Here is a 23,937-nt window from a genome sequence, read left to right on the forward strand (position 1 = left end):
ATACAATGGTCTGGTCCTGGTTTATCGCATTGTAAAGAAGCAGTAAAGTTCAGATTTACGCTAAGTCTGAACTCCAATACTAGGTTTCCAAATCTGTGTATCTATTTGAGCTTCTCTATTTGGAACACTATAAATCAGATCTGTTTACAGAGAACATTTCTGTTATTTCTGTTATCTTTTTTTTTTTTTTTTCCTAAGGAATCAGAATCCATAAGCAGTCATTAGCCTGGATTATTGCAGTGAAGTAAAAATTCATTTAATTAAATCACTGAATTGCCTGTATTAAAATGCAGGTAATAACAATATCAGAGAGTATCAGAAAAGTGTATAGGAAACTATTGAAATTTGGATGTAAGCAAAGACCGGAGATATATGAATGTATCTGCCTGAAAAATGAAGAGCAAAGAAATAAAGGAATAGGACCAGGGCAATATAGTCCAGAACTCTACAGAGGACAAACTTTATGGTGAATATTACATTTTTGGACCATGTCAATAGAAAAATGCATTTAGGCCAGAACAGCACACAGAGATAATTATAAATTTTGGAGTATGGGACAAATGTTGAAATTGTGCACAATAGAGACTAGTGCAGAAAATTTAACATTTATGTAAACAGTTCACCAAATTAACAAGAAAATATTTTTATTTAGGTTTGCTTTAGCTTTTGAGTCCATCACATGCCATTTAAATAGTAATTTTATCCTACCGGCATAATAATCAGAAAAGGAATAATTAATGCAATTTCATTCCAAGTAATTACATTTGGTTCTAAATGTTAATAAATCTGTCCTCTCAGTTTTTTGCTCCCTTCCCCCAATTACTATTGACCTTTTTCTCTGGAGTTATCTGATCCATTCATACATGCAACACATTGCAAATGAGCACATGGTAGCCTAGAGTGCATTCTCCCTGGTGCTGCTTGGGACCATGAAGAATGTGGACAGCCTCTCTGAAAAAGATATTCTCTTTAATGTTAGAAGTGTTAATGTTAGTGATAGAAGGTTTCATGTCCTTCTGTCCTTCATTCACAAACATGAGCATTGTGTGAGCGAGCAGCTGAGGAGTACCTAACTGCCTGCCAGAGCTAACCCACAACGGATTCTTAAAACATTCACCTCACCTAATTTTAGCTATCAGTAGATATGGTTCAGATAGTGAGGCCTAAGCTTTTCTTTTCATCTCATCTCCCTCAAGGATCAGCTGAAAGGTGCAGGTAAGGATTTGGCTCACCTATTTCAGACAGCTGCCCCAAGGGCTCGCTTGGTGCCTGTGTCAGTCCTTCTCCTCTCACTGACTGCAGAGGGAACCTAGAAAATAACTCAGGTGCTAATAGTAGTTCAGTGAAGGGACCAGTGTGGAATTGGCATAGGAAAACCATTCACTACTCATCTCACTACTTGGGCAGGCTCTGGAGTCCTAGCTTTGGATTGCCACAACAGAACAGAAGCGTGTTAATAAAAGTGGACTGTGTTTCTCGGACAGCTGTACGAGGCCAGAACTTCAGGGACAATTGTCCCACCTCCCCTGTAAGGTTAGCATACCAAAGCCACCAAAAGGGCTTGCAGTCTCTAGAATGAAAAATGAAATCTTTTCAAAAATAAAGCACTTAAATCTGCTGAGTGAAACAGATTAAAATCAAATGTTTGAAAACAAAGCCCTCCTCTAACCCAGCATATTTTCGCAGCACGAGTCCTTTCCTCCAGCTTCGCTATCCAGTCCAGCAACTTTCCATAGCTTCTTCCATTGCCGCAACTTTTGCAGAAGCTCCCCAGGAGCTCTGGGTGGACTCCCTCATGCAAGCTGGCATGCAGCTGCCCCAAGGAACCCTGAGGGCTTTGGCGGTGCTGCAGACTCACTGCCTGCTGTGCCCCTGCTTTGGCAGCTTGGACTCTGGATGTCTCCCTCAGCTCTCTGTTCATTGTCAGAAAAGAGGCATTTGCCCCGTTTCTCATGCCCGGTGAATTATGCATGAACCCCTCTGCATCATAAGCAGATAGACTTATATGATAGTCCAAAGTCATGTTACTTTATCAAAATATAGTATTCTGCTCACAGTAAACTGTGAGCAGACAACTAAAGCAACCCATCCATGAGAATCAGACTTACAATACACTTATTTTTTTCTGTGCACAAGTAGTAAATCTGATGTGCACAGGAGGCATATAACTTCCGATGCATGTGCAGGCCACATGAGCAGAGGATGTTCAAGGGGTTTAGCCAATGTTTCCTGGAACCTGGGCAGTTGCACAGTGCTGGGCTGGCTGTGTAGGGCCACCATAGTGCATGCAGTTGCCTGAAGTCTTGGACATATGACTAATAGTACGTCTAGTGTCTCCACATGAACAGCAGTCTGGTAAAATCATCTGCCCTACATAAGCTATCAGTCAGCCTAGACATGTATTATCTTTCCTCAAACCGCACCTTCAGAGAAATCCAAGATGAAAAATAAATGTACCTGGGAAAACCTAGAGACTCGGTAGGCATGCCCAAGCTGAGTTCTATGGTATCACATCTTTCTTGCGAGCAGTACCCAGGTTAGCTCACTGAAATCTTAGAGCCATGTCTATGTGAGGTTCAAACACAGGAATGACTGCAGTGTAGACAGACATTTGATAAATGCTATGCAAGGAGCAATAGAAAGGGGTGTGTTCCCAAACACAGTTTTTGGTTGTAAAGGGAAATAATGGAAACATGAGGTAAAATATTGTTTTTGGATATTGTCAATGCAGAGTATGGATTTTTGGGGGCATCCATCTGTATTTTTTTGGCAGCTTGTTTAATTAGGACAGATAGCATTTGGCTTTTGCTTGTATTTTTTCTTATCACATTTTTTGGCTTTCAAACATAAAGCAGCAAGAAAGTAAAATTAGCAGGGAAAAATATTTCTGTATTCTAAGAACTGTTCTTTGCTTCTTACTTCTCTGCCTTTCATCCTAAAATATTGCAGCATACCTGGATTAAAAGCTCAGCTCTATTTGTGAAAGAAAACTCTCTCTTCTGTCTGCACAGGACAGAATATCATTTGGATATAATTTCTGGCTCTTTTTGGATAGAAATTGCATGCATAGGAAAGATGAGAGACATGATGAACTTCAAAAGAAAATCTTCGACAAAAATGACTGAACAGAAGAAAAAAAGAAAGAAAAACAACAACAACAACAACAACAAACAGTTTATCTGGGGCTTGCTGCTGTTCCTCTGGTGCCTGGATAACCTTCCAGGGTGATAATCATCCCATCCCTATAGGGGACCTAAACAGGCCAGTAAAATGAGTGCTACAAATTTGTAGTACTAGCTGTATATCAGATGCTTAACTTCAAATCCAGGTTCTGAAATGGGTCATCAGGGTGTGTATGTACAAGGATCTCTTTCCCTGCAAAATAAAAATCGAGCTGTAAGTATCAGTAGCTAACACGCTCTGAAAAAAAAAATATATATATATGCTTTTCACATCACTCTTCTGCTCACTTCTCCAAGAAAGTGATGCCATGAGCAGGTCTCTGCTTTGTAAAGCAGGGTAAAATTTGTACCCTCAGAATTACTATATCTGGTACTGGAGAAGAAAATAACTTGTTTTTCTCTTATAGATTGTGACCATATGTAGTGCAGCTCTTTTAGTTGTTCCTGCTTTGATTTCTGTCCTTGAGACAGTTCCCATACTGGAGAGCTCCTGGAAATCATTTTGGAGTCAGAAATTCCTTCTGTGTAAAAAATTTGAGACTTCCTGCAGCTGTGGGATATGAGCCAGCAGACAGGAGATTTGACCTTTCTTGCCAACTCCTGCACAGTGCATGGCAGCAGAAAGACCCATAATACCAAATCAAAGTTGATGTGGAGCTTTTCCACTTGAGAAAAAAGTCAGCAATGAGTGTTAACCACAAGAACAGAAAGAGAAATAAAAATATCTGGCTATTCAGAACAGCTACGTACACAGATTTTTCACACTAATTTCCATGAAGAGGAAAGTATCAGACATGGCACCAAGCCCACTTACTTCTCAGTCTGGCACACCTCTTCTCGTCAACCACCCCATAGCCTGGATCTGGACCACACATAAGGGCTTCATCATACTGGTGGTACCAGATGAGCATCCCAAGCCTTTGTTCCAGACACAGGGAAGAGGTGGTCCCAGAATGGCTCCTCCCAGAACAACTTCAGGGAAACATTCTCTGCTCTAGAGATGGAAAAATATGCTAACTGAGTCATAATGGGATATCACTTTTGCCAGCAAGACAGGAATAAAACAAACTTGTTATAATGAGTGAAATTCTGGCCCTGGGAAAAGTCAAGAAGAGGTTGGCATTAGCTTTAGTACCGACAGGATTTAATTTGGTATCTTTATTGTCAACTTTAAAAGCTTTTCAGGTAAATACACTAAAAGCATTACAAAGAGAATATGAACCATTTGAATCCAAATAATCTCTCATGCAGGTTATGAACATTTACTCTCTAGTTTCTGAAATACTAATTTAACGGTTGGGAAACCTGGATTCCAGTTGCTAGAACTCCCCTTAGCAGACAACCATGAACTGAAAAATTGGCACCACGCTATTCTGCTTCATCTGGAAATCTTATCTGGTCAGTTAGATCAGGTATCTCTTCACTATATGTTGCTTTACAGTAGGAGACACATTCTAGTTTTCCCTAAGATGTTGATTTTAAATACCATTTAAAATACAGATCCAAATTGGACAAAGCCAAGGTCAAGAGCATTAGTATCCAAGCTGGGCATATGTGGCAAGCAAGTGTATGAGGAGAAGAGCATTTATGATTTACAGATACAAAAAGATACATGTACAAGGAAAACAAATCATTAGTTATTGGTTTGATCGTGGACTTCTGCCTATGGACCTCAAATGCAGGGCTATAGTAAGGTAAGGGAGGACTAAACTTCAGTGTCTGGCTGGATTGGACAAGCAGCTGGACCTTTTCTTTCCTTTAATGGGACCTGCTCCAGCCACACTGCGCCACAGCTCTTCCCTGCTGTTGCTGTGCCACGTCCCATTCAGCCTACCATATTCCGTGAGAGCAACAAGCAGAAACAAACATAAATATTTGTTCTTTGCCTCCTAACAAATTTACAGTGTTTAGCTAAGGTTAAAATGCTTAGCCATATGTTTGTCTTTTTTTTTTTTTTTTTTTTACTGTGGCTTTGTTTTGTCATAAATAATGCTTTTGCCTGTCTAGAAATTTAGAAGTTGATTTAAGGGACAAACTTCACGTTTCCTCAAGGAAGGAGAAAATGCACTGAAATAATAAAATTCCTTGCCTTATAGTATAGAAGCTACCACAGGATGGGCCTGCAGGGTATCAGGAGTACCAGTGAGTCTTTGCACTTAATATTTAGCCCTTACCTAAGCACTTTCCTAATATATGCTGTTCAGTGCACTGCCTTCTGAAGTGAGGTGGGTGCTATCCAAACCATTCAGCATCCAAAGACAGTACCAAAACGTTTTCGTTAATAGCTGTCTACATCTACTCAACATGTTGTACTCCTTACTGGTCCTTAGATATTATAGTCAACAGTGGTCTAGTTAGTACAATCAATAAAGATTTCCTCTGTTGCCCAAACAAAGGCTTTTTCATTAGAGATGTCCTGTGGCATCCAAGGGATCTAAATGGGGTTGGCAAATACATCACAGGACCTGCAAGAGGTCGGTGCCTTGCTGGAGCAGCCACTGGAAGCCAGCCAGCATGCCTTGGAGCATTAAATGCCCATGCATAAGCAGTTGTATGGATGTTGATGGAATCATTGCGACCATTGTGAAGTATCTGCAATAGTGCCAAATCAATGGAGCGATATTGGCCCCATTGACTTTATTATTGAGTTTGCCAGTGAGTCCTCAGACACCAGTTCATGTACAGAAACCTGAATAAAGCTGGAGCTGAAGCCCACCCTCACAGAGCATAGTCCAGTAAGATTTACTTAGATCTTTCTTGATTTTCGCCATGCTGTAGTACCAGGAGGGAAGTGTATCCTCTCTTCTAAAATTAGAAAACAAAGGCAATATTGCAGTTTTGCAGTCCTGCACTTTTGGACACTTCAATATTGAGTATCTGAGTATTTGTTTGCACTTCAGAATGACTAAAAGCAGAGCTAGCCTTAATGCCAAATGCCAGATCCAACCTCTTTCATTTGGCACAAGTCAGGTCTCTAAATAGCCACAACTGCTCTGTGCACATGCCCACAGACTCCATGCCCACATGCCACAGGCTGGATTCCTCCGGCCAGGACGTTTGCCCAGGCTGTGCATGCAAACTCAGCACATCCTTGCCTAGGGAATGCTAACTGCCATGTCCAAACCTCTGCTCCATTCCCGCTTGCTGTCTGAGCTATATCCTGACATCTTCTTGTATGTAATTAACTTTCTCAGCTACAGTGTTAGCCAGCTGCAGGATTCTTACCCAATGACACATTTACTCTCCTGCCAAAAAGGCTTCATTTTTTTCCCTTTTTTCTTTTTGTTTGTTTGTTTTGTTTTGTTTCTGTGTAACAAAGACAGCCAAACACGTTAGCCTTTCTTTAGGGATTCCTGTACTCCGGGTAACTGTACCATCTGCACTTCTTTTTCAGGAGTTCTCAAGACCCAGCAATCTCAATTACACACATTTTTACTTCGTAGCTGGGCAAGGCAAACTTTGCAGCTTTTGGTGTTACTGGCCCATGGCCACGGTCCACATTTTCCTAAAAGTGCTCTCCTAAGCTGTGGGTCATACAGCTAGTTTAGATGGGCTCACACTTCCTCTGCCACAGGCAATTTCCCCAGCATTGTTTAAAAAGCTCCCTAGCATAGACATCAATAATGCAAACAGCTGGGAATCAAATGCATAGTTTTACAGAGAAGCATCAAGGCATATGATCCTATTGGCAGAGCTGTGTAGCACTCTCTTTTTATTTAGATTTCAGGCTTCAGTTGCCTCAGATGAACTAACTGCTAGTCAGTTCATCCCCCAAAGTGACATGTATATGTGAACAAAGCAGTCTAAAGTACTTCAGTGTATTATAGCTCTTTGAGAGATGTTGATACACACATAGGTAGGCAGAGAGGCAAGGACCTGTAAGCCTGGGACCTGTGATGAAACTAGATCTGATGAACAAGCGAGCTGTGCTCACCATCCTCCATGGCATCTTTCATGTGGAACACACCCGCAGGTAAAATTTGTCAAAAGACTTCAAACCTGCAAAGTACTCAGTTACAAATATTTGATATAAACACCATTTTCCAAAGAACATTTTAAAATTAAATATCATATCTCATTAGAGAAGGTATATATTCACTCTTGTGTTCTTTGCCAGCTACTTGCAAGATAAACCTACACAACATGTGCAGCATTTAAAATTACCGGTTGTGCTTTAGCCATTTCTGGTAGCTTGCATATATATTGCAAACCATAAAAATAGGAAACTCCAAGAAAAAGGCATAGTGTACATGACAGAATTTTTGCAGTGTCGGGAGGATAGAACTTCTGTGACCAAAAGCAATTTGTTTAACCTGCAATAACAAGTATTTCAAAGGAAACACGATATGTCCTAGAATGTTTCTTGCATAGGAATTAGAACCAGAAAAAGGAGCAACATAGCAGAAATGTGGTACAATTTTGAATATGGAAAGTCCTGTTGTGAATCAGAAGGGTGGTAGATCCAAATGTAGGCTTCTTCAGTTCTTTCACATGGAGCAGTCTCTGTAGGTGAAATCATCAAAAGTTTTTAGCAGCTCTGAGCATTTCACACACACCAGGACAGAACATTTTTGAGACAGGGTGTTTTTGTTGTTGTCATTGTTGTATGTTTGTTTTATTGTCTTCAAGTGCCAATGCAGAGATTCTGAAATGACAGAGACAGATGCACTTTACTAGATGAAACCTGATTTATTCCTGAAGTCATTTTTTTTTCCCCTACAAGAGGCTATCACTGATTGGGGAACCCATGGGGACAATATACTGCAGTGGATGTGCCCTAGATAATTTAACACAGCACATAATTGACTGTACTGTTGGGCACTATAACATTCTTTCTGTTTTTGCAGACTTGCCAGAAAAAGTGCTTTAAAATTGTCTGTCAATTCATCTTTTACTCTGAAGTTCTACTATGTAAAAAGTTTTCTACTCAGGAGATCTACTCTTTCCCTCTTAGAATCTGATGTCCTAACCTCAGTGCTTAAAAATAAAATAAAATAAAATAAAAATACAAAAATAGAAATAAAAAAGTTTCTTTTCTCTATTCCTGCCCACACTATACATTTTCTTCAGTAGGATTTCACCTGAATTGTGATCCCAGAATCTTTACTGCTAAACCTGGAGCTTGAACAATCCCAGTCAGTCTTTTAGATTTTGTGATGAGTTTTGCAAGGATCTTAGCTAATTAGGAGACACTTTTCTACTTGTGATCTGAAAAGATTTCATCTGGAACACATGAAAGACAATAAACACCTCTACAATTTAGAGACTCTCAAACAGAATATTCAAACAATTCTAAAGTCCTGCTGCCACAAAATTCTTAATCTTTCTGGAAGGACATTTCTGGTCATTTAATGGACATGCAGAACCTTCATCAGGACGTAACACTATCATTTGCCTGCTGAATATTAAAAAAAAAAAAGTATGAAACCCGCAATACACTTAACCTTTTTTTTACTTGAAATGACATTTGGTGTTAGGATGTTAGAGAATGCTTATAGTATTCATGTAATCACCTCTGTGAAGTTGGCAGCAGTCCAGATCAAAAGGCAGAAGATAGCTAAATGTTCCTTCAGAAAATGTATACAGCATCTGAATAAATCTGGTCACCCAGATTATAGTCTAGTAGAGCTAACGCAACTTATCCAAATATTTCCAAAGTTCCTCCTATGTCTTTATTAAGACCTCCCCAGGCTTGTCTCTCTTCCAGCCTTTCATTTCCAACTTTCAAGCCCCAGCTATTTTTAGAAGACTCTCAATGGAACGTGGCTTTCTTTTCGTTATTTAGAAGGCCTCATTTACATGGCTTCCCTGTTACAGAATCGATAATTCTCCATCTTAATGAAGTGCAGAAGTACTTCTTACTGAGGAGATAATATTCTGTTGATAGATTTATGGTAACTGAAGAAAACCATACGTTGTCCACTGCAAAGCCACCCACACAACTCCAGATGCTTAATCCTTTCTTTAGAACAACAAAGGAAAGCCAGGTGACCTGATGTTTTTCTCCAGCAGTTCATCTACTTCTTAACCTCTCTAAGGGGAAAGCCACCCTGGTAGAATGGGTTATACACATCAGGCTTATATACTACTTAGTCCAGTTTAAGTCTCATATTTGGGAACATAAGTAACTCCCTAGTTGTTGCACGTTTCTTGTGCAGTCCATGTGCACACAGAGTATAATTCCTTCCTAGTGACTAAATTCCTTTTAAGACACTCCCCTTTTTCATAACCATGCTACAGCCTATAAGACCAAGTAGGAAAATTATGACTACTATAGAGATTACCCAAAGCCAATTAAGTCCCGGGGCCTTACCTACTTGTCCCTTTTGGTAATGATGAATAAATACCCTTGCACAGTGGCACAATGACTTACACCAGCTGGGCTGGTACTTTGCCCAGCTTACTTTAGTACCACAAAGCAAAACTAGTAAAGTTGCTTTTCCATGATGCTGCAAAGAGGTGAATTATCCCATGGTATCCTCTCTGACACACTGATCCCCACATTTTGGGACCCAGATTACTCACCTTGTTAAAAGCAGTCTGGGAGGTCCATGCAGCTCAGTCTAATTTGTTAGGTAAGGCTGATGGTGCTGGCAGGGATAAGGAGCTGTGGAACAGTGCTAAGGAGCAATTGTTCTGCAGTGCAGCCCTAATTTCATGTTTAATTCACACTCCACTCCAAACTCAAGCAAAACTATAGTATCACAGTCATAGAATCATAGAATCATTAAGGTTGGAAAAGACCTCCAAGATATCAAGTCTAACCATCCCCCTACCACCAATGTCGCCCACTAAATCATGTCCCTAAGCGCCACCTCCAACCTTTCCTTGAACACCCCCAGGGACGGTGACTCCACCACCTCCCTGGGCAACCCATTCCAATGCCTGACCACTCTTTCTGAGAAGAAATTTCTCCTAATTTCCAACCTAAACCTTCCCTGGCACAACTTGAGGCCATTCCCTCTAGTCTTATCACTAGCTACCTGTGAGAAGAGGCCGACCCCCAGCTCCCCACACCTTCCTTTCAGGTAGTTGTAGAGAGCAATAAGGCCTCCCCTGAGCCTCCTCTTCTCCAGACTAAACAACCCCAGTTCCCTTGGCTACCTCTCATAGAAGTTTTGTTCCAGGCCCTTCACCAGCTTCGTAGTCATCAGATGTAAGGAATAATCATGGATTATAGACAAGGATATCTGTCCTAATGGAGGAAAAAAAATCCCAGGGTAGATGCTAGTGGTTTTTTGTTTTATTTTTCTCTTTCTGAAGTTCATGGTTCCACCCTATGCCTGACCCATGTACACCACATTATTTCAGGCTTCAGACAAGCTCTTTCTTCCTCCTCTCCTTCTTCAGTTCCACCTGGTTTAGAAATTGTGCTTATTCTATATAAATGCATAGGGGCAGTCACTATTAGTAAAATCACTCTAGGCCCTAATCATCACTGCATCATGAAGAACTGTGTAATGCCATCAAAAAGCAAAACAACAATGCACAGAAAGAGAAGAATGAGTCTATCAGACAGAAGGACCTAGCTCTTCTATCACTATTGCATAAACTTAGTCAGAGTTGACCAAATTTTTCATTTGAGTCTTCATGGCCAAGGAAACTTTGATAGATCATTTTGACCTAGACAAAACAATTACAGAATTGTCTGAACTATAAATATTCTTGTTTCTTTCTTCAGCCTTGGCTTGCATTTCTTTTTCTTCTACTTAAGCAATACCATTTCATTCTGAAAAGTTCAAAGGGAGTGAATTAAAAAATTAGTAAATAAAACAAATATAAGATAGATACATAACAGAACCCTATCATGGTTTATCTAACTCTCACTAGTCATGAGAAACGAGTTTTCAAGTCTTACAAAGGTTATACTCCCTGGGTAGATTTCCAAAGATTATGAAAATTGAGACTACAGCCTTGACATGAATTCATGGATAGTGTTGTGCAATCCTCTCACATTATGATGTGTTTGTATGCTTTTGAAGCAACTTGGGAGGTTACTGAGTAAAAGTGCATAGGATGTTCTCCACATAATTTTAATCCCCTTGAGAAAAGAAGATGATGCAAAAAAGCTCTCAGCATGCCCTGATAAATGATAGTACAGATTTTTAAAGGAGGAGAACATACTGCTCCAGGGCTCCCCAGAAACCCAGACATGCCATTCTTCTCTACCCAGTGCTGAAGATTAGTTAAGTTACAAGATGTATCTGCAGAGGGTAGACATTCCCCTCATTTCCAGAAAGTTTATTAAAGTACTTCTGTAGTGGTTGCTCCAGCTGTCAGATCCTCAAGGGCATCTTCTTGTAATAACCCTCAGTCTAGCTATCCAAGTCTTACTGCTCTTGGAAGCAAGTCTGGTTTCGTGATCGAGCTCTCCAAGAGCTGACTTCTGCTCTGGTGCAGAAGAGAATACCTCAGGCTAAACACTATGGAGTAAGCGAGGTGATTTTTCAGTTGATAAGAAAATGAGACCTAGGGTAAAAAGTATGCTAAATCCAACCATAGATCTATGTCAAACAACCATTTTCCTGTCTGTGTAGTATAGAATACAGCTTAAACTGCGTATGTAAACTCAAAAGCATCTTTTATTTGTACTACATCTGTTGCTGTTGTGTTTTTATACACCTTTTCAGAAACTTAATTAACCTGTGGAGAATGTTGAGCAAACTATATTGATTCCAATACTTATATATCTCAGATATATACACTTCCAATGTCCTAACTTCAATACACATTCTCTTAATTTAAATAATTTAAAATTGCACTAATTGTTTATGAAATGTGATAGAATAACATGAATACATCTATGTGTATGTGTCCCATAAAGTTCATGAATGTATGAAATACCTGAAAGTACATCTATTGGCATGAAAATAAAAACCACGTGTGGCTGTGCATCTGTGATTTTTGCAAGCATGTGTAGCTGACTCCACTTTCCATTTAAACTTAACTTTATCTGAAGAAATAAAAACCATGGTCTTTTTTCCCACATCTGTGACATTTGGGCATCTAGAAAAATATTTTAAATATTTCCTAATTACTATTATTCATATATTTCACTCACCGGAGAAGGACCACAAAGGTGATCAGAGGGCTGGAGTACCTCTCCTATAAAGACAGGCTGAGTTAGTTGGGTTTGTTCAGCCTGGAGAAGAGAAGGCTCCAGGGAGACCTTACAGTGGCCTTCCAGTGCTTAAAGGGGGCCACCAAGGAAGATGGAATGAGATTTTTTATCTTGGATAAAGTATAGCAATAAGACAAAGGTAATAGTTTTAAATTAAAGGAGGGTAGATTTAGATTAGACATTAGGTAGAAATTCTCTACCATGAGGGTGGTGACGCCCTGGAACAGGCTGCCCAGAGAAGTTGTGGATGCCCCATTCATGGAAGTGTTCAAGGCCAAGTTGGATGGGGCTTTGAGCAACCTGGTCTGGTGGGAGATGTCCCTGCCCATGGCAGAGGGGTTGGAATTAGATAATCTTCAAGGTCTTTTCCAGCCCAAACCGTCCTGTGATTCTATGATTCTGATTTCTAAATACTATCAAAAAACTACACATAGCAGGTATTTGATGACGCTTGTCTCTAACAGGCTTCTCCTGTTATTCCTGTTAGGCTTATTCCCCTAACTCATTCTTCAGTCCCTGCAACCACAACTCCACCCCAACCTGCAAAGCTCTGTAGTTACAAGTTTATCATCTAGGGCCATGCTATTTATCTGCCAATGCTCGTGTTAAGCACTTTTCTTGCCATATTAAAAGGAAACTATAGGCGATGAGGTTGAAAAACCATGTTAAACTGCAAGTATCATTGATTAAATGGTGACTGACTCACAGAGATTAGTCATGGCAAGAGTCTCCCATGCCACATGTTACAAGATCATTCATTTAATATGTATTAATTTAACAATGTAAATATATGCCTTCAAAATTAACCATATTTTGCACTGGGAAGAACCTATTACAAATATGCTGGACACCATGGTGGGACCACTGTTCTACACGTGCACCCAGTTTCTGGGTAGTCCTTGTTTCACACACAAGCCTTTGAAAGGGTAAGCAGGGGTGCAGAGTGGTGTCGCCATTCATGCAAACATAGCAGAAGGAATGAGATTTTATTTCCAAACTCACACCAGTAAGCACAGAGATGACTGACATGCAAATGGGAAAACATTTTTATGACTTCATAAAAAATAAAACTGGCATTTCTTCTTGACAGAACTGCTTACAAGGAAAGGATGAAGTCTCCACCAGAGCAGCCTGTGCCTGTCATTATCATAACATGCCTGTAAAAGCTGAAGACCATTTGTAGTGGGATATCAGCAAAGCTGAAGCTTCATTTAAACACAGCCTGCCCCAGTTAATCCCCCAGCAAAGTAGCTGAAATTCATGCAGTGGGACAACTGCTGACCTTCTAGAAGGCAAAGTGTGGTATTGGATCAGTACAGGGAAAAAGGCAGCTCAAGAGAACAGATACAGCTTCTGGCTCTAATTCCTATGTGGGATTATGCATCTGATTCTGGTTTCTAATAAAATAAGCATGAATACATTTTTAACTGATTGCTATGGTTTACAGCATTCACAGAAATCTTCCACATGGTCTTTGCAGCTCTGAACAATCTGGTGCAATACTGTTTACGTGTTACACTGGAAGACCACCAAACTCATAACCTGGTATGAACCACAGAGTATCTAAAATCTTAGGAGGGATTGAGCCCTTCCAAGACCAGAGAAATCTGGCCAGCAGGAGCTGCTGCGAGGGAAGAGAAGGAAAATGCCTAACCAGGGCTACACCCCTGCCCTTGGGGTTGCTGCAGCCGAGGCTTCTACCCTCGGCCATGCTGGGCCTTGGCTCAGGCCTGACTCCATTGCCCCTCACTGGGTCTCATCCCAGGCCTCACTGGCAGGCCCAAGCCTTGGCCCAGCCTGGTCCCCAGGGAGGTGCCTGGGCCTGGGACTGCCCTGGTGCTCCCAGTGCCCTGCTCCTGGCAGGCCTTGACTGCAGGCCCTGCCCTGGGACAACCCATGGGGAGCCTCCACTGCTCCTGGCCCCTGGGATGCCCCCCATCTGTGGGCACTGTACCAGTCTGCAGCTCTCTGAGATTGTAGCAGATACTGCTATGAGATGGGTAGGTGTTGCCTGGAAGATTTTATTACCAGAAGGCATAAGGACACGATAAATACCAGTGACTGTGGAACAACTGAAGGCTGACTACTTAAATCAGTGCTAATACACAGCGCTTCTTTCCCTGTCTAAATGCAGAATGTTCCTCAGTTTACCACACAAACACACACACAAACCAACAACATAACACCAGAAAGAAACCAACCCTCCACCTTCTCAATTTTAAAAAAAGAAAAGGCAGTGGTCAGTTGCAAGTAATCTCTAGGTTTGCTGGAGATTAAAAGGAGAACCAGGACAATCTGCTCTTTTTTAATGATGTGTCTTTTGAGTGTTTCACACGTCAATTTTGTTTGCTTAACATCATAGTACTCTTCAGAATCACCATACCATCAGACAGAAGTCTGCAAGACAATTATGAATCTTATAGCTTAGCTTTCAAATAGTGTCACTTTTCTGAATAAATCTAGTTCAATAGATTTTGAGGAGAGTATCATTAAAACAAACAAAATCGCTTTCATCAGATTGCACAACAGCATAGCTAATAGTAAAAATGAAAGTAATGCATTGCATACAGGGGCATTGTTTATGGGATGTAGGACACTGAAAGTAATTCCATTATCATAATTATGGCCTTAGTAAAGGTTTGCTGTGTATTGGAAAAACAAAAACAATCAATCAAACCAACAACAACAACAAAAACCACAAAACACAACAAAGCATTCAATATCAACATATATCCAGAAAGAACACTCATCTTAAAACATTGTTTACTATAGGTAAATTTGCTTCATAATTTGTTTTTCAGACTTCTGGGCCAGGATTTCTGAAGCTATTTTTTGTCTGCTTTTAAAGTGAGGTTTAAGAATATGGCCCATCCTTTCTGCTAGGCTCCCCTACTTCTCAAGACCTCATCACCTTACACTTGTACATAGTACAGCTGTTTAGCTGTGGCAGTAGGTGGTCTAATGAAATATTACCACACTATTTCTTCAAGGACTCCTTTGGCTTCTTGTGTCATCTATCCCTCTCAAAATCACGGTGTTTACTTTGGACTGTTTTGCTGGAATTGCTCCTTGGTGCCTGATTGATTTGATGAAAAGAAGGACAGGCTGCCAGTGCCCCTTGGCCCCCTTTAATAACAGAAATGCTTCTTGGAGGGCTGGCAGCATGCACTCACTCTAGGCACTGCTCCAGGTTTCCTCTGAGGAGCCACTCTTTGATGACACATTGCCTGTTTGGAGGAGCCCTGTTGACATCACCAGAGTTGGCTTCCCCTGAATGCTGGCGGTAGGAGATGCAATTCAAGGAGACATGAAAGGCATGAGAGAATGGGGGAAGGAGTCGTCTTCTGCAAGTTGCAAATCAAATGCCTGGTTTCTCCTCCAGAGTCAGAAACAGATTTCGCTGATGCCAGGCTTGGAAATTGAAGCTGTCAGCCCAAGCACAGCTGGAACACCAGCTGAGCTGCTATTGTTTGTTTACTGACAACAGTTGTTCTCAATGAGAACCTCCAGAAAACAGTACGGGTCTGAAGAGGAAGGATGTTGCTGCTGCTGTGAAGTACCAACTATCAGCATCTCCCTGCTCTGACTGAAGCAGTTGCTGAGAGCTCTCAGCACTTTGTAGGCAGTGATCATCACCTCATGATTAGGCCAGTGGGCAATTAAGGCTTTCAGATATTCCCACACAGAACTGATGAAGGTTTACAAACATGAGGTTGTGATTCTCACTACTGCTATGAAGTATGACTACTGAAACATTTATTTCCACTTCGAGTATTTGTTCATATGTCTACTCCACTGTTGGTATGCGTACACAGTATGGGGTTGAAATCTAAACTCTGTGGCTAGCAGTATCCACTGGGGACACTCCTGCTTTTTGCACTTTCACCTGCTTTGATGCTGTAAGTGTAAAGGGCTGTTCAGGTATAATATCACAACTTCTTCTCAGCATTCATGTTCTCCCTGTAGAATCATATATGGCATAGTCAGTATATGCAGTAGTGCTAGCTTAACAGTGTTGATTAGGTAGTTGTTTCCTTGATATTTTTTTTTAATCAGTTTATAGGTAGATAGTGAATGAGCTTCCTTCTTTGTGATAAACTGTCCCACATTGGGATTGCTGGATTGAAACATAGCTCATCTTTTAAGACAGCACTACTGTACTGTATTTACTACTTAAATAAAGTACTTCTTTAGAAGGAAGGATGTCAGAAACTAGAACAGGTATCTAAAGATGACATTTTACTATTTATTTTCCTACACCCTTCTCTATTCAGTACTATTTGAAACTCCATTTGAAAACCCATAGTTCAGAGCTGAAGTTCTTCTGAGTTCTGTATTCTCAGTCTTCAGCCTCACTACTCCTGCTTCAGCAAGCTCTAGTCAACTTCACCCTTTTTATCCTGCAGAGAATATTGCTTTTGAAGGGTGTGTTTTTTTAGGACAGCAGTAATTGCACGTGCAGCATATGTGAAACATCTCTTTAGGCAACTTTTGTTAGAGATATAGTTAGTTTATTCACTGTTGTAGCAGAGGGACTCTGCAAGCAGAAGCACAGACTTCAGAAAGTGGAGACCTAGGCAGCATCTGTAGCCATGTCCTTACCTAATTATCCCTGTGGAGATTGGAGTAACTTCTATCATTGCTTTCAGAGACCAGTGGCTTTGTTTAGTTCAGTAATAGAGAGGGCATAAACACTGTGCACATTTCCATCATTAACTGAAATCCATGCTTGTCCAAAATGAAATTCACAGTACTGAGTAACTGAAAAGGAAGTATAAAGGGTTAGGCCAGGTGTAATCTACATTTCAGATGGGTAAATCTCATTTCTGTTCCCTCCTCCACTCCCCCCATTTATTTACCAGAATATCATCTGTCTCACATATCTGGAAACACAGTGTTTCTTACAGACACAGCTGCAATTGGGACATTGTGATATACAGATCAAATGGTCAATCTTTTATGACTAGTATTCCTTTGGAAACTGTGATTTAACCGTTGCCCTCAGCTAACCATTAAAGCTAACCATTAACAATATCAAATCATTTCTGTTTCCATCTTTAAGAGGCCTTGGTATTTCTCAGGTAAGAACATAGATCAGTGGTCTTGTTCTGTTCTGAGAGGATGAAGAAAACAGAAAAGAGAAAAATCCCCCAAACAAAAAGTATGCTACCTCTGTAAGCTTATTCAGAGGAACTTAACTTCTATATTTTATGCATATGTCTAGTTCTTGAGCCTGCCTTTGCACAACTGAAGCAGGAATTTGGCTCTCTGGTTTTATCATCTATTTAAGAACAAATACACTACAACAAAGTCTAGCAGCTGGCTTCTGATGTAGACAGCACAGCAGCTCCCCAAGGGTGCCTGCCAGGCATCTTAAGTGGTTCAGATACTGGCTGATGATCTCTGCAGACTAAATCCTACATTTCTGTGAACACCGATTATAACTCTGAGCTGAGTATTTTTCTCCTGCTGCCTACCTCTTTTGTGTGGTTTGTCAATTGCTATAAAATTCTCCCCCTACTCATTCCTCTAAGCCACATCTGGTATGTTACATGTCTCCATGTGAGAGATTCCTGCTGGCTTTCCTATAGCTCCAGCAAAGTGATATTGCCATAGGTTGTTTAAAGAAGTGGAGGCCCCTTTGCAGCACAAATCATCACAATGTGTCTCTATCTGCCACTGAGCCAATAAATTTAGTACCGATATTTTTGTCTGTGACTGTTTCGAATCAGCAGATATACTTTTGTTAACAGGAATTGTGCAATTGTTTTTCTTTTTTTTTTTTTTCCTCTCTCCATTTTGATTTGCATGCAAGCACCTATGAGTATGAGCATTTACTTTATATCTATCTATACACAGGTTTGTCTACATGGAAATGTATTTGAAAAGGTATATGGGCACAAATGCTTTGCGACCGGCCCTGGCTGAGCAAAATTAATATCCTTGACCCAGGTATCACAGAAAACCTATATTAATAGACTTTGTTAATAGAATTCCCCAGGCATTTGCACCTCACAGCTGAGCCACAAATTGAGATATGTCCACACCCCCTACCTCCCCAATATTTCTATCTCATCACAAGCATCTAATTTCCCCTTCCTCCCATGGCAGCACCTCCGGCACCTGCAAGGCTCCCTGCCTACAGCTGGCAAGGAGGCAGCACGTGCTGCACTTGGCTGGGGGAAGAAGCATGGCCTCCAGCCCATTCGCGGTGGCTGAGCACTGCTGACTGCTACAGAGCTGCCCAACGAGGCCGATGGAAGAGAAAGAAAACAAACAAACCTTAGATAGATGTGGTGACAAATGCATCTGGCATTCATAGTTACTTATTAGACAAGCTTAAAAAATCCCTTTGGCTTAATACATTTCAGAAAATTAATACTGAGTTTGAAGAAAAAATTAGTCACCCTTAAGAGCTCCCTTCAAGAGCCGCCTTTTCGGTGTTGTGTCCAAGCAAATAGCTGTACAGATTCCTCCTATTGTCCTTTTTGTCTTCATCCTTCTCCAGTTTCCTTCTCAGCAGCTGCTCTTCTGTGATGCTGGGAGACTCTGCTTCACACCACCTTGGCATTGCTGTGCATGGCTGAGAGCTATGGGAAGGTAAAAATGGGAAGATTTTCTACCCTTCCTATAGATTATCCCTGGAAGAGGTAGAACAACTTTTCACATGATAGGGACATCACAGTGCAGAGCATAAACACGTGTCAAAGTCCCAGCTGATGAGGAACAAAAGTATGGATATAGCAGGAAATTAAAATGCTCTGTGATTGTTTCCTTTCGAACAAACAAATCTTTCCACAGCTTTTTTTTTTCCTAATGCAAAACACTTGCAGCATAACAAGTGTCAGGCTTTTTGCTAAGAGATAGTCTGTCTATCAAAATTATGAATGTGTGTATGAAAAAATGGTTGTCCTTAAAAAGGCAAGCCGACAACATTGGCTTATCCCATATGGACACATCCATGCAAAGTAATGATGGAGCCAATAGAAGAGGAAAAGATGTCTCAGATACTTGCCATTTCTTATTTTACTTAATAATCACTTCACAGTGAAATGTTTACAGTTTCTTAAAAAAAAACATCTTTCTTCTTGAAAAATACCAGTTCTGTATCTTGAGTTATTTAGACATCATAGGTTTCATTTTCACATTACCTTTTAGTGTTAAAACCTGCCTAGAACATTACAGGAAAGGGTACAAAAAGTGTGTTGATAAAATCTTTTCCATTGCCATTTGTGAGTGTCAATTTAAAATTAATATTGAATTTTGAATCAAAATTGGACAGAAAAGGAAACATCCTGTTTATAAGAAGTCCATACGTGTATGGGGAGCATTAATTTCATTTGAAGCTGTAGAAATTAATACGTATAGTTTTCCAAGCAATCCTTTGTTTTGAAAATATAGTACTGCAAAAACTAGTGTCTCAACTCTGTTTTGGGAATTGGGCAGGACCTAAACAGAGGATATGAAGTAGCAGGTGATATGAAATAGGCTGTGATTTACCAGTAACATTGTTAAATCCCAATATTTCATGCTGTTTTGGGAAAAATGGTACAGAGAAGAAGGAGCTAAACAGTGAGTCTATTTTGAGAAATAGCAGCCACCACACTGAATAAGTTCTGGACAAGAATGAAGAGGCAGAAACAACAATCCTTTGCAGTACTACTACACCACGGTGCTTGCACGGAACATTTTTAAAGAATCCTTTCAAAACATTATTTCATTTTCTGGGGCATTATTAATCTCTAGTTCATAGAAGAAAACAAAGCAAACAAACAAACAAAAACAAATATTCCATAAACAAGTACGTAAAACTGGTTATTTTTTGTCTATATGCTTCATTAAGGAAAACAAAACAAAACAATCTTAAGCACAACATTTAGGTGCTAAATCTGGAACTATACTGTAGACAGATATATGTGGAGAGGGGAAAGTATTCAAAGTACAGGCAGAATAGCAGCCATAGAGCTGTTCTGCAGACCTCAGTGTTTTAAGTAACTCTGTGGGCTGAATACATTTTCCCTTTCTCCTCTGTAGGGGACTGAGCATGAGGATCTCTGCTTGCAGAATTTCTTACCTTGACCATTTCTTTGGCTGTTGAGAGGCTCAAGTGGAATCATGCCGCAGGTGCCACCTCCCGCTTTTTGAAACTTAGCTGTAATTTTCTCTCATCAGAAGGCTGTCAATCAATGCCTGCTGGTGGAGAACAATTTTTCCTCTCTGCAGAGGAGAAAAATGGTTCTGGTAGAACTTTCTTTCCCAAAACACATGATTTCAGCAAAAATGTGACAAGGCATCAGGTTTTCTGCAAGGTTAAGCATGATTGCAACTGTTAATAACAAAAATCAGCTTCTCATTTTTATTCACAAAAAGTTACCAAAAATGGGAAAAAAAAAAAAAAAAAAAGGAGCTGAAAACATTTTACAAGGAATCACTGGAGAAAAGTGGAAATTATCCACCCATCTTCAGGTATAATATAGTAAATACTTTCTCTCTTTTGAAAATATTCCTAAATATTTTTTTTCAATTAATAATCCCCAATTATTTATTAAAGATGTGGGTCATTTGTTAAAATAACCATTAGTTTTCCTGTGCTCAAAACTGGAGATATGTTTGAAAGTCTGGGCCTTCCAGTGGCCAAATATAAAGAGTTAGAAGACTGTTGTTTGATCTGCCTCTCCTGTGTAGTGTCCCATGGTTGGATGAATAATCAGATTTTTCAGATGATAATAAGGGAACCAAGAAGCATTTAAATAAGGTCAGTTTTGTGATTGGCTGTCATCAATTCACTTAAAGAGAGATGAACTAATTGTTACAGGAAAGCCTGAACAAGAAACAACAGGAGCTGAAGTTCTCATGTTATTGTCATAATGACTTGTGCCTGTTTATTTTGAAAAGGACAGTTTTGTGGTAAAGACATTGACTGAGTGCTCAGGAGCCTTCTGCTCCATTTGTGTTCAGCCACAGCTTCCCTCTGCCTCATGTCTCAGAAGGAGAGGATAATATCTTCTCTCATCACAGAGAAGGCTGATACTAGGCATGAGAACAATAGTTTCTTGATTTTGCAGTGATGGAAGATACAGTTCCTGTCTTTTTTCTGCACTTAAAACTAAGAATTTCCCTTCTCTTTTGATGTGGTTTCTGCCACTTCACTGCCTCTGGATGTTCCATTTCTCTGAAAATTATGCAAATCTTAAAAACTTGAACATGTAACAAACAATGTTTTCCTCCCTGCCCCTGGTCTCCTTTACAAGCATAGGAACTTCTGTCTTTAAACGGAGAAGTGCTGTTGTCTAGAACAGGGATCACCAATCTCTTTGTAACTGAATCACTCTTGAGAAAGCAAGACATCTGCCACGCATCCATCACTAGGTTCACTTCTAGACATTTCCCCACTTCTTCAGCATCAAAGCTGAGCTACTGAGTATAGCTAAACCCACTGGATTAGATCCACAGCCAGCTGGGTGGTCCGTTACTTCTGACTGCAAAATCCCAGAGCAGACATTGCAGCTGAATCTTCAGTACTCGGGAAATGTTAATTTGCTTGGTCTCGATGCTTCAGCTCTACTGTACTTACGTCTCACCAGCAAGAAATGTCTTAACAACTGATAGCCACTGTTCTTCAATATTGTTTTCCTGAATATTGTGATGGGTTTTGCCATAACTTGAATCATTGTTTATTTATCATAGGCAGATCCTTCCCTAAACGTTGTTTCTATTTTCAAGTGGGCAGCAGCAGAGACTCTAGGAAGAGAACTGGACTGAACGATTAGAAGACATTATCTGAGAAAATCATGCCTTGCATGAAACTGAAAATTCTGGCTTTCATTTTCTTCATATATATAAAAAGGCATTGGTTGAAAATTATCCAATGCAGCAGCTGACAGTGCTTGTAGTTTTCCACCCTCTCTCTTCTTTTCACCAACATGATTTAAAGAAAGGAAATCAGATCACAAAGAGAGTGTCAGCACTATATCTTACAAAAGTTACTGAATGACTATGTAATCTCAATGACTAAAAACAATTTCCAAGTTACCTTATTACAGATGTTGCTAAGATTTAAAGAGTGATTTGCAATGCATGCCTCCAGCAGCTAGAAGTTGGTGTATTCAGCAGTGCTGAAAGGAGTCCAAAAATGCTCAGCTGTCTTCTGAAAATGAATTCACTTCCTTCTAAAGGAAGAACATGTTCTTGTCTAGCTCTACAAATATCAAGATGACTGGATAATTATCAATGATCATTGACAGGTTAAAAGGTTTTAAAATGTCAGATCAAAGATCCAACTCACTCATTTGCCTGATTCCAGTGGTGGCCAGCAGCAGATGGCTAGGAAAAGCACTAAAATAAGACAAGCACAGAATGACACTTACCCTTTGCAAATATATATATATATATATATACATATAATTTGTCTACACAAGAGCTAGACAACAGAGACATGAAGGAGGTCACCTGAACAGAATTACAACATGGCAGCTCACATTTTCAGCAAGCAGAAATTTTACCTTTGATGAACTGCATAATCCCATTACAAACACATGCACACAGACAGAGCAAAGCAGAGTATTGTGTTGTTTTTTCCTGACATCCAGATTTATAATGAAATGTATGCTTTTCACTCTTTCCCAAAGTCTGTGAGAATAGACTGGCAATGAAATTAAACAGTAACAGACCTGAAATTGGTAAAAGGAAATTTACATGTATGTGTTGTATAATCAGCCTTGGGAACTCACAATAGATTTTACTAAGGTTAAGAAGTGGGATTAAAAAAAATGTATGAATAACAAGAACATTTGCAGTTATATTATTATAAAATAAACCATACAGGCATGAGGGCAGAAACCACTTATTAACTGCCTGGGGGTAGGAACAATGTTTTCACTCTAGGCATGTTGATGTCTAATTTTTAATGATAAGGATTCTACACCTTCCTCTGGCACGTTTGGTACTGACTCCTTTCAAAAAGCAAGACAAGGGGTTAGACAGACCTTTGGTTTAATCAGTCCCAGGTTTCTTTTGCTTCAAAGTCCCCCTTCCTGATCTACAAGGGTGGTCTTCTCCACATTGGGAACAAGGCTGTGCCAAGTTATTACATAGTTATTTATTTTTCAAATCACTTTTAGAGAGCAGATGTTCCCATGCAAGCATTATGGAAGTCTGTAGCACAAGCCGAGCCCTGAATCTCATCCAGATACCACTCAAGTATGTAGTAGGAAAACTCCCACATCCCAAGATGAGGATTTGGCCCACTGTCTGTGACAGTCTGTTCAGCTTCTGCCTCCACTGCACAGCAAGCAAGCAGTAGACAGATGTTAGCATTCATGATGCTAATATTTAAGCTGCCTGATGTGAGAAATCACAGGTATAATCATTAGGTGGATTTTTCCCTTCCTTTCTGAAAGAAACCATTGTATTATTATTACTATTATTATTATTACAATGGAGTAATAGTAGTTCAGCTTTACTTTTCAGAATTCAGAGGCTTATCCAAAGCTTATCTGAAAGACTCATGTTTTAAAAGTGGACAAGAAGTCTCGTCAGAAGTGTATCTCAAGGGAGTTTCAGGATTTCAGTATTTCCTGTTCTTTTGGCTGACCTAGAAACAATGAGGTATATAAAACTTATCAAAAGGATCTT

At 40.0% G+C, this 23,937-nt stretch overlaps 1 long non-coding RNA gene across 3 annotated transcripts; it reads right to left on the reverse strand.

Moving 5' to 3' along the window:
* Positions 1 to 277: 277 nt before the first annotated feature.
* On the reverse strand, positions 278 to 23,551 carry LOC118244206 (uncharacterized). Of its 3 annotated transcripts, XR_004777499.2 has the most exons (5): positions 20,378 to 23,551; positions 18,711 to 18,893; positions 16,906 to 17,064; positions 3,997 to 7,827; positions 278 to 3,375 (listed from the first exon to the last, which is right to left on the reverse strand). It is a non-coding gene; the product is annotated as an uncharacterized LOC118244206 (long non-coding RNA). The 3 variants fall into 3 exon arrangements; XR_007707938.1 differs by lacking the exons at positions 278 to 3,375; positions 3,997 to 7,827 and adding an exon at positions 13,089 to 16,263; XR_007707937.1 differs by lacking the exons at positions 278 to 3,375; positions 3,997 to 7,827 and having other exon boundaries at positions 13,089 to 17,064.
* Positions 23,552 to 23,937: the final 386 nt, after the last annotated feature.

The sequence above is a fragment of the Cygnus atratus genome, chromosome 3, assembly GCF_013377495.2.
Source record: "Cygnus atratus isolate AKBS03 ecotype Queensland, Australia chromosome 3, CAtr_DNAZoo_HiC_assembly, whole genome shotgun sequence".
In the NCBI taxonomy this organism is placed as follows: domain Eukaryota; kingdom Metazoa; phylum Chordata; class Aves; order Anseriformes; family Anatidae; genus Cygnus; species Cygnus atratus.